Raw genomic sequence first — 11,797 nt, 5'->3', positions numbered from 1 at the left:
ATCCTTTTGTTTTTACTTAGTGTTAGAGGTAATATTTCTCTGAGCACTATCTCAGTCCCCAATTTCTACAATTTTAGCCAATCCTTTTTTCTACCATCATCTTAGGTAGTTTTCAGAAGTGTGTTGTTTGTATAAACACATACACACACCAACTAAGGTTTTATGCTTTGTAATCTCCAAACACAACTCTCAGGTCTCCACACCATGAACAGTATTTCCAGACTCCTGGCTGGAGGTGGAGCTGAAACAGGAGGAAAGGGGCAGGACGCAGCCTTTAAAAGAATGACATAGCCATAGGATATAACAAAAACTGGTTAGAACCAACTAGGTCCAAGATGGCAGAATATTCGACTTCCAGTGGACCTTGAGCCTCATCATACGCCCATTGTAATACATTAGCATAAACTAAGTGACACACCTACCAGCACCATAACAGTTCCGAGCCCAACCATCAAAGGCCAAAAAGTGAGCGATGGCCCAATTCCTGGAAATCTCCACCCCCTTCCCCCAAATAATTGGAATAATCCTCCCACTCATTAGCCTATGAAATTACCCAGCCCATAAAAACTAACCATTGCCATATTTCGAGGCCACTCTCGCCTTCTGAGATGGCCCACACTCTGTGGAGTGTGTTTCTCTCTAAATAAATCCACTTCTTACCCATCACTTTGTCTCTCACTGAATTCTTTCTACCATGAGACGTCAAGAACCTGAGCTTCATTAAGTCCTGAGACCAGGTGTGTGATCTCAGTTAAAAGACCATGGGTTCAAGTCCCAATCTGAGTTACACGGTTTCAGTGCCATCACAAAGAATTGCAGGTGGGACTTCCCTGGTGGCGCTGAGGTTAAGAATCCGCCTGCCAATGCAGGGGGTACGGGTTCGATCCCTGGTCCAGGAAGATCCCACATGCCGCGGAGCAACTAAGCCCGTGCGCCACAACTACTGAGCCTGCGCTCTAGAGCCCGTGAGCCACCACTACTGAGCCTGCGCTCTAGAGCCTGTGGGCCCGCATGCTGCAACTACTGAAGCCCGTGTGCCTATCAGCCCATGCTCCACAACAAGAGAAGCCCCTGCTCTCTGTAACTAGAGAAAGCCTGCACACAGCAATGAAGACCCAACGCGACCAAAACATAAATAAAAATTTAAAAAGAAGAATTGCGGATAGTAGAGGAGGCTTCTGACTAGTTAGATGGCGCCAAAAATTCTCTCTCCCACAGGTCAAGCTTGCTTTAAACCAGTGCTTCCCTAACTTCTCAAAAGAAACCCCTGTTTATTTTTGTATATGGTGTTAGAGAATGTTCTAATTTCATTCTTTTACATGTAGCTGTCCGGTTTTCCCAGCACCACTTATTGAAGAGACTGTCTTTCCTCCATTGTATATTCTTGCCTCCTTTGTCGTAGATTAATAATGATAGGTACATGGGTTTATTTCTGGGCTTTCTATCTTGTTCCGTCGATCTCTATGTCTGTTTTTGTGCCAATACCATAGATAACCAACAAGGACCTAATGTATAGCAAGGGAACTATAGTCAATATTTTGTAATAACCTATAAGGGAAAAGAACCTGAATCACTGTGCTGTACACCTGAAACTAACACAATCAACTTTACTTCAATTAAAAAAAAAAGAAGCACCTGTTTAAAAATGCAAATTCCAGAACGCATCCCCAACCCTCTAAAGCAGAATCTCCAGAAGTCAGGAAAGATATTTCTACAAGTGTTTCCAGGTGATTCCTACCATAGGAAAGGGCTTTTTTTTTTTTTTTTAATGCAAACACCTCCTCATTAGAGATTCCAGTTTAATGAGGGGGTGGGGGGTGGGTGGAACCAGGGTGGACTGATGTTTGTGAACACAGTGGCTCTGATGTGTAATCTACTGAGAATCACTGCTGACCTTCAGGCATACTTGACCCTATTCTCACCGCTTTGATCAAGAAAGCCAAACTTTAATTGGGCTTTTTTTTTTTTTTTTTTTGGCTGCACTGGGTCTTCGTTGTTGCACAAGGGCTTTCTCTAGTTGAGGAGAGCAGGGGCTACTCTTTGTTGCGGTGCGTGGGCTTCTCATTGCAGTGGCTTCTCTTGTTGCGGAGCACGGGCTCTAGGCGTGCGGGCTTCAGTAGTTGCAGCACGTGAGCCCTAGAGCACGAGAACTTCAGTAGTTGCAGCGTACAGGCTTCAGTAGCTGCAGAGCACAGGCTCAGTAGTTGTGGCGCACGACATTAGTTGCTCCGCAGCATGTGGGATCTTCCCGGACCGGGGATTGAACTCGTGTCCCCTGCATTGGCAGCCGAATTCTTAACCACTGCGCCACCACGGAAGTCCATCAACTGGGCTTTGTAGTGATGATTTCAATCAGGTTTTCTCCCTTTTGGATATGATATGTTAGTTTTCTTGATCATCATTATTTAAAAACAAAATATAAAAACAAACAAGAGCTCTGCTTTGGGAACTGTCCTGTGCATACCCACCCTCACGTAGCCCTCTCGACAACCCACTGAGGTTGGTTCTATCACTGCCCCACTTTACAGATGAGAAAAGAGCTTTGCTTAAGACCGTCTAGCTAATGAGTAGCAAAGCCATTCTCACCAAATCCCAGACTGGGCTCTCCCCCTCATTAAGGAGGATGCCCACACCCTTTCTCTCCGGGTGTGCATCTCTGCCTTGCTTCTGTCTTCACTAAACAAACTGTTTCTCTGTGTGCTCTCTCACTTGTTGTTCTGCTATGTCTCTAATAATAAACTTTTTACCTGTTTTTACAGGGAAAAACAAAAAAACGCAGACTAGCCACCGAGTGCTATATCCCTGTGCTCAGCCTGCCCAAAACTGGCCCACAGCACAGGGTGACTCTGAGCCAAGAAGCCTCGATATGGAGACGAGTTTCCCAAGTCGAGAACGAGGCTCCACCAAAAAGCACACACACCTGCTTTGTATCAGGCCAGCAATGGTAGGCTATGTTGGAAGTACCCTTACATACAATCATTCCCAGTTGATGGTGCTTCAGAATCACCTGGGGAAGGTGTTAAAAATGCAGATACCTAGGTCCTATCCTCAGAGATTCTAGCTCATTATGTCTGGGATGCAGCCCAGGAGTCTATAAGTACAGCCAATGATTCTGATGCAAGTAATTGGAGGGCTAGGATGAAAAAAGAAAAAAGGGGGGAAGGAGGGAAGAAGGAAGGAAGGAAGGAAGGAAAGTAGAAAGAGTGCCCTGGGTGAGCAATCAGCCTTGACAGAAGGATAAGAAGTCCCCCGTGGAGGGGAGGCTGCAGCCTTAATGACTTCTCCTCTCTTCCTCCACACCTAGATAATTTCCACTCCTCCTTCAAGCCCAGGTCCCATGTCACACCTCGTCTGTGGTGTCTTTCTCTGTGACTCCAGAAAGAGTTAAGGAGGCCTCCTCAGGAATTCATAGCCTTTAAATCTAGGCACTGGTGCATTTTCCTTATCATATTGGCTCAAGTGGTGGTTTTCACTGCTTAGGCTTTGTGGGTGAATTAATCACCTCACAGGGGTAAAGCCACAACTCTGGGCTGCTGTCTGCAGACCTGCTGCTGGGCTGCTGGGGAGCCAGAGGAGACCCAGAGAGGAGTCCAGGTGGGCCTGAGCAGATGTTCAAAGACTAACAAGAGCTGTTAATGCTCCAGAGGTGATCTGACCACACCCCACACGCCCACCCACAGGCCAAGACTCAGCCCCTTGAGAACAGGGACCCTGCCAGACCCTTTCCTGAACTGCCAGTGCCATGCCTGCTGGTAGGCACTGAAGCAAGGATGCCAATAGGTTTCATCCAGCTTGTCGACTCCAGTCGGGGGTGGCAGCTGCTTGGAGGGCCCTGTAGACGTGATGGAGGTGGTGTCAGTTCTATGGGGAAGAACTCTGATAATGATTATTAATGTCTGCCTGGGGCAAAGGAGGTACTTGCCTGCCACGTGTTTGCCAGCTGCATTCGTTTCCTGGGACTACCACAACAAATTACCACAAACTCGGTGACTTACAACAACACAAATTGATTCTCTCACAGTTCTGGAGGTCAGAAGTCTGAAATTAGTCTCACTGGGTCAGAATCAAGATGTTGGTAGGACTGTGCTCTCTCCAAAGGCTCTCGGGGAGAATCCTTTCTTGCCTCTTCCAGCTTCTGGTAGCCCAGGTGTCCCATGGCTTGCGGCAGCGTCACTCCAATCGCTGCTCCCAGACTCACGCTGTCTTCCTCCATGTGGTCAGATCTCCCTCTCCTCTCTTTCATAAGGATACCAGTCACTGCATTTAGTACCCACCCCAAATCCAGGATGACCTCATCTCAAGCTTCTTAGCTACATCTGCAAAGACCCCTTTCCAAATAAGGTCACATGCACAGGTACCGGGGGTTGGGACTTGGACTTTTTTGGGGGGCGGGCAGGGTGAGGAGTGGGCATTCAACCTACTACACTAAGCTTGTACTAAATAAATGTCAGTAATTAAGTACCCTCTCCTTTTTTTTCCCCACCTCCCACTCCCTTGTTCACACCTTTCAAAACCTAATGCTGGTGAACCTCCCTTCCCATCAGCGACAGATGTGCCCTGGCGCCAGTTTGGGCTCATTTCAGGCCTCCCATCCAGCAGCCAGGACCACAGGGGATGCTGAGGGCCAAGAGAGGCAGAGAGCTTCCCGCTCCGACAATGATGGTATAATGAGTGCCAAGCCCTCTCCAAATGTCACCAGGAGATCACTGTGCAGAGTCTCCTTGGGGTGTACCAGATGCAGAACCCAGTACATGAGTGTGGGTCAAGGCCATGGTCGGGTTGCCCTCACCCCACTGATTCACGCCACCCCTGTGATCATCGTGTTCCACCCCATCTAAGTATCTCCTGCTTAAAGGTCACCCACATCACGACAGGCAGTTGCAGTGAAGACCAGGCCACAGAAGACCTGCTCCAAATCCCCCTCTGCCACCTTCTGTGCAGCCTGACTGTGAGCTGCTCATTTCACACCTCTGAACCTCACTGTAAAATCAGGCTGATAGTGATACCTATAGACTTAAATCCTTTCTCCAGCCAGGCCAGGTATCATTAAACTGGTCCTTCCTCACAGGCCAGATGAGTAAGTGTGTAGGTTGCAGGCCCACAGTAGGCCTTCCATAAGCTGCTTTTTTTCTTTTTTCTTACTGAATAAAATATGTGACAACACAGCCTGTGCATCATCCCATGTTCACCAGGTTTGAACACACTCCTGTCTTTAACCAGCACCTGCACATTGGTAACTCCTAAGTCTCTCTTCCTCCTGTACAGCTGACCGCCTGACCCATATCTCAATATTTCCACGGTCAGACTCTGCATCTCCCACCCCTCACCTGCTCCTCGTCCTGTTATCTTCATCTGCGTGAGTAGCCACCCAATCCAACATCTGACAGGTGTCTCTCCTTTACCCCCAAGTCATTCACCAATTGTTATCCGTCCTTCTTCCTTCATATACCTCGAATTTCTCTCCACCTCTTTATGTCCACCTTGTCTTCACATATTTAAAGCCACATCATTTCTCAGCTGAAATGATGAAACATGTTCCCTTCTTTGTCCCTTCCCTGCCCAGTTTATGTTGACACAGCTGACATTTCTAAGATACGCATCTAATCACGTGCACAGACCCTTTGGGCCAAAGACCATCCTCCTCGGGGTGGCTGCAAGGCCCATGTGACCAGCCCCAGCTACCACTCCAGCCATGCTCCCACCGTCCCCTGAACCAGAGCCCTGTGTAGCTGCTTGAGCTCCCAGCCACCTCTGCCCCGCCCTCTTTCATTCCTCCATGCGTTTGCATATTCTGTTCCCTTCGCTGGGAGCATTCTTCTAGCCATTCGTCACATTATTAACCCTTCCTCAACCTTGAAGACTCAGCTCCTTCAGAAGGCCTTCTTCAACCTTCCCTCTCCAGGCTCCCATAGCATCTTGCCCTTTGTCTCTCACAACACACATTATATCATAAATGCCTATTACTTATCTATCTGCTCCATGTGTCACACACCCCTACACCCTGCCCCAGACTGTGAGCTCCTTGAAGTTTGGGACTGTGTCTCTTCTCTCTGTATTTCCAGTACCTGGCACAATGCCTGCCAATAGTGCCTTAATCAACATTTGTTGAAGTGTTGAATGCCAAGGACAGAGCAGCATGATATTAATAGATATATCTGGTTGATTCTTTTTTTATTCATAAATACATTGTTTATTTGTTTGTTTTTAGCATTCCATATCGCAGAAAGAGATTTCTATGCCTGAAAAAAATTTTCCTTTGTTTAGTAAATCACATAGAAATCCAGCAGAAATCATGAAAATTCTGGAAGACAACATGGCCATTTTGGAAAAGCAAGTCAAAAATACAAATAACATATGAGCTAAAGCACAAACATTATTATTAAAATACATGTGTTCTGAATCCAAAAACCAATGTAAAAACTTAATGAAGAATCCCAAATATGGGAAGGGTAAGCTGGGAGGAAGTGAGAGAGTGGCATGGACATATATACACTACCAAACGTAAAACAGATAGCTAGTGGGAAGCAGCCGCGTAGCACAGCGAGATCAGCTCGGTGCTTTGTGACCACCTAGAGGAGTGGGCTAGGGAGGGTGGGAGGAAGATGCAAGAGGGAGGAGCTATGGGAACATATGTATATGTATGGCTGATTCACGTTGTTATACAGCAGAAACTAACATACCATTATAGAGCAATTATACTCCAATAAAGATGTTAAAAAAAAAATCACTGTTGAAAGTAACACACCCTTGGGGAGCCAACTTGTGATAGAATCTAGATCGCTGTCAGTTCAAAATTAAATTTCCTGAGTAAGGCGGATGGTGCCCACATCCTGTGTGGTTGATTAAAGAAGATTCTTTAACGAGGACCACAGTCTCGTTATGTACCCTCGACCACATGGGAAGACTGAGCAGCCTATTAAAGAGATGAAGCCTGCCCCGTCTCTACCCAAACGTGGGTCACAGGCTCCTCTACATAAATCCCACACCCCAGGTATGCTGGATCTTCACTTTCTCCAAATCCATCATGCACCTTCCCGCACCTCTGCCATTTTCTCCACCTGGAATGCCCTCCCCCTCCAATTCCTACCCCACAATATCCTGTCCATTTGCCAAGGCCCAAGTCATTGAGATATAGATAATATTCCCCCATTATCTCTTTCTTCCACATTGAACTTTTGGCTGGACACTTGGTCACTTGGCTATAGACTACATTTCCCAACCTGCTTTGTAATTAGATGCGGCCAAATGGCCAAGTTCTGGCCAACAGGATAGGTGAGCCACTCTGGGTCTGTGCCTTAAAGCATCTGTTTGTTCCTCCATCCTCTCTTCGCCCTTGCCACAAGGTGGGAGGTCAATGCGGCAATGACCAAGCTTTAACCTTACAGATGAAGATAATACCCAACAGGACAGTGGAGCAAAGCAACAGCACAGAGCAAAACTGTGTCCCTGAATGACCCTGCGGAGCTGAGCTGTCCCACCAGACTAGTGCCACCTGCATCTGCACTGTTATGGGAGAGGGAAATAAAATTATATCCTAAGATTGATCTTATATAGACTATTGTGTTTTGGGATCTCTGTGCCATAACTTATTTATCCACTATCTCCTCTAAAAAGACTTCCCTGAGAGCTGTCTGAAGTCCTGCCGTGACTTTGGTGGCAATGCTCATACAGCATCCATGTGCCATTACAGCCACCTCCATGCATGTTATTTGTCACTCCTGGACTGGAAGATTCTTGAGGGCAAAGGCCACACCGACTTCATCTTCGATGTCCCCCAGAGCAATCAGCACAGCATCCTTACACGGAAGTCACGTTTGCTGAAGAAGTGAGTGAATACACAGTGCTTCCCACTCGAATACCGTTTTTAGAAAAGAAGCAAAGATAGCAGCAGTGGAGTCAACACACAACACACTTAAACGTAAACCAGAAAGAATGGGGCTGACAAATAAGAGGCCTGCGGTGTGAAACTGGTAATAGTAATTCTCCAAAAATAAATGTATTGTGGTAACAAAGCCTGAAGAGACTGCACTGAAAAAACACAGAAGGTTACTGAAGCCCTGGAGCAGCCCCTCCCTTCCGCCCAGTGACTGCGTCGCCCTCAGGAGATGGCCAAGGTGGAGATGGCCACACGCTCTCAGGACCTGGACGACCACTTCTGCAAACTGGATCCCCTCCCCCTGGGCACTTGTTGTCATACTGGGAGAGAGGCAGCAACATTGTTCTTCCAGACCATGGAAGTCTCAGTCACAGGGGTGTGAGGTCTGGGGCCAGACTGCTGAGTTTGAATCCCAGCTCAGCTGCTTACCAGCTGTGCAACCTTGGACAAGTAGCTTAACCTCTCTGCACCTCCATTTCCTCATCTGTAAAACAGAGATGATAACAGTACGTACTTCTAAGGTTGTTGTAGGATTCAGTGAGTTCATACATTAAGGCACCTAGGACAGGGCCTGGCACACAGTCTGTGGCAAGTGCTGTCATCAACATCATCCTTGTCTTTGTTGTCGTCACCCTTACAGGTAGCTCACAACGCAGAACCCTTTGTGCAGGAGGTAGAGCAAAATAAAATGCCTGATTTCCAGACTAAAAATACTGAGGCTCTAAGGGATTATGTGACTTGCCAGGGGTCACCAGGAATAGAAGCAGGACCTGGGCTGCCCCTCTGGTATCCCAGCTCTAAATCATGTGCTAATGGGGAACTCTGTAACCTCCATGTGGGAATTCTTCTCCTGCTTCCAGAAGGGCTCCTGGACTTCAGGAGGGAGCAGCCCCGGGGAAGCTAAGAGCTGAGGGGAGACTATCATCTCCTCCTGTTTGAGTGGCTTCTCAGGAGTCCAGGTGAGGAGCCAGACCTCTCTGCCTGCTGCCCATCGCCCAGCAGCCTCTTGACCCACCTGGGCCCCAGGGAGCTGAGCCTTCTCTGCAGGCTGCGCGGGGGCGGGGAGGCACAAGGAAGAAGTTTGGGTGCTTGCTGATAAAAATAGATGAAGATATGTGAAGGGACCAGAAAGTCTCAGATGATGCTGTGAGCAAGTCTGCAGAAAGGAAAATGTGAATGAGGAAGTATAAATGAGAAAATAGAAAAAATGTGCTTGGGCCGTGTCAGAGCACAGGTGCTTCCTGTGATGTCCTGGCTGGCCCATTAGCCGAGGTGATCCGAATAAAGCCAGACTGTGTGTGTGTGTGTGTGTGTGTGTGTGTGTGTGTGTGTGTGTGTGTGTTCCGGGGGGCGTGATCGATGCAGACACAGCAGGGGTCAGAAAGAGAGACACGAAGAGTCTAGGAGCCATACACAGAGGAAAGAAAGGATGGGAGAAGAAAAGAGGAGAAGGGAGAGGAGACAGGAAGGGAAAAAAGACAAAGAGAAGCAGAGAGACTAGAAAAGAGGAGAGGCCGAGAGCCCCACCACCACAGAAGCAGGGACTGTCTTCACCATGTCACGCTCTCAAAGTGCCCCCCTCAAAAACTGAACAGAATGAGACTTCTCTCCCTGAGGGAGCTCTCTTTCAGGAAAGTGCTGGAATGTTCCAGCTACTGGGCGCTGACCAGTATCCCAGCCCCCCTTCCTGGCTAACCTCCCCCTTTTTGTCTCTTCCTGATTTGGTAGGACGCCCTCCCTCTTCCCTGAGCTCTGTTTCTTCCATAAAATCGAAGACGCTGTCGTGGCCCCTCTCGGCTGATCCTGTGAGTCGGGCCAGTGGAGCCCACGGACGGCCTCCCAGCAGAGGTCATGTACATTCCCAGCCCCAGGTTGCAGGGTCACGTGACAACCAAGGTCCACAAACCCTCAGGCCCAAGGTCAACGCCCAGCAGTAGTGGCGAGGCCCAGAGGCCCCTCTGTCTGCAGGGACAGCACTCCCTTCCCTCGGGCCGAGCAGACCCAAAAGTGACCACAAACCACGGCTCCAGTGGAGCCCCGTCTCTGTCCCTGGAGAGGCAGGCCACGAGCTCCGTGGCTGGCAGCCTCCGCCTGCTGTTTCCCCTGCACCCCACACCTTGGCTGCAGGCCTCACAGGCCCCCTGGATGTTGGCCTCTCCACGCTTCACCCCGCGCACTTCCTTCCAGGTCAGACAGGACTCCAGGCCACTTTCCTCCACCGCCATTGTCTTGACTTCCTGAGCAACCTGAACCAAACACCCACCTTGGGACGCACACTCCTTGCGTCTGCTTTCAGGTGAAGGAGACTTCAGATTCCAGGCCCTTCCTGGCCAGGCACCTGCCCCCTTAGCAGGGCCAGCAGGACAGGCCTGGGGCTTCCTCCGCCCCCGCAGCTCAGTCCCGGGACCCCCTCGCCTTATCCTCAACAGCATGAATCCACCCACACCCAATTCCAAGTCTTCTTAAATCTGTAGTCCCAGCAGGTCTGCCACACAGAAAGTGCATAATAAGCGTTTCTGGATGGATGGCTTTCAACTTCTGATTCCTGGGAGTCTATAGACCGTTTTTTAAAATTCTTCTTTCAGACCAACCCCAGTGCAGCTCGGCCTCCTCCTCTGTCTCTGCTGCAGGCACAGGGACCCGTAGGAACCCCTTCTTGACCTTCTAGGTGGCAGAGGTCAGAGGACTGCAGACTCTAAGGTGTTCCTGGGCCATCGCCCAAACCTGGTGTATCAATTTCCTGTGGCTGCCGTATCAAATTGCCATAAACTGGGTCGTTTCAAACAATAGAAATTCATTCTCTCGTGGTTCTGGAAAACAAAATTCTGAAATCTGTATCCCTGGGCTGGAATCAAGGAATTGAGAAGGTGGCACTCTGTCCAGAGCCTCGAAGGAAGGAAAGAATCCATCCCTCACCTCTTCCAGCTTCCGGTGGCATTCACTGGCTTGTGACCGCATCACTCCAATCTCCACCTTCTGGTCACATCTCCTTCTCTTTTCTGTGTGTCAAATTTCCCTCTGCCTTCCTCTTAAAAGGATACATGTGATTGCATTTGGAGCCCACCTGGATAATCGTGGCTACTCTTCCTATCTTGAGATCCTTAACCACATCTGGATTAAATTTAACTTAATCACATCTGGATTATGACAAAGCCCTTTTTGCCATATAAGGAAAGTGACATTCACAGGTTGCAGGGATTAAGACCTAGATGTATTTGGGGGGCCATTGGTCACTTTGCCCCTTGCTAGATCTGTGATTTGAACAAGTTGCTGAATTTATCCAAACATCTATCGAAAGTCTTCTGTGTGCCAGACACCATGCTAGGCATGAATTCCCTGAAGAATGGAGAAAACAGTGTGTTCAGTACTATGCTGATGTATGGAGAGTGCCTGGAATTGCGCCTGACTCATAGTAAGCACTCAAAAAATCCTAGCTATTACCATTAACCATAGTAGGTGTTCAGTAGGTGGGATTTATTTTTAACACCCAGATTATACAGGCATGGAAAAACCAAGACAAAACTGAATCATGGAAGACAACAGAAAAAAGAGGTCCTCCATATCTTGTTTGATTTTCACAACCCTGTGTGAGTCAGGTGATCTTTTATTTTACTGAGGAAAAAGTGAAGTTCAGAAAGTTAAGATCCAGCAGACACAGTTGATGCTCACCACATATCCATGTGTGCCCCACAATTTCCCCTGTAGCTAGACAGGGCCATGTGACCACTTCTGTCCAGTGGGCTGGGAGCAAGAGTTACAAGTGTAACTAGCAGGATAAGGCGGAGAAAGTGCCCCGAACGTCCCCTCAGCTCTCCCTTCACCTGCCATGGTCACCATAGAGTTCTCACGCTGAGACGGCATAACCACAATATTGAAACAACCCAGACCCCCAAGACACTGCTGGAAGAGAGCTGTCTGATC

The sequence above is a fragment of the Eubalaena glacialis genome, chromosome 17 (assembly GCF_028564815.1).
Source record: "Eubalaena glacialis isolate mEubGla1 chromosome 17, mEubGla1.1.hap2.+ XY, whole genome shotgun sequence".
In the NCBI taxonomy this organism is placed as follows: domain Eukaryota; kingdom Metazoa; phylum Chordata; class Mammalia; order Artiodactyla; family Balaenidae; genus Eubalaena; species Eubalaena glacialis.
Note: the sequence above shows the minus strand (reverse complement) of the source record.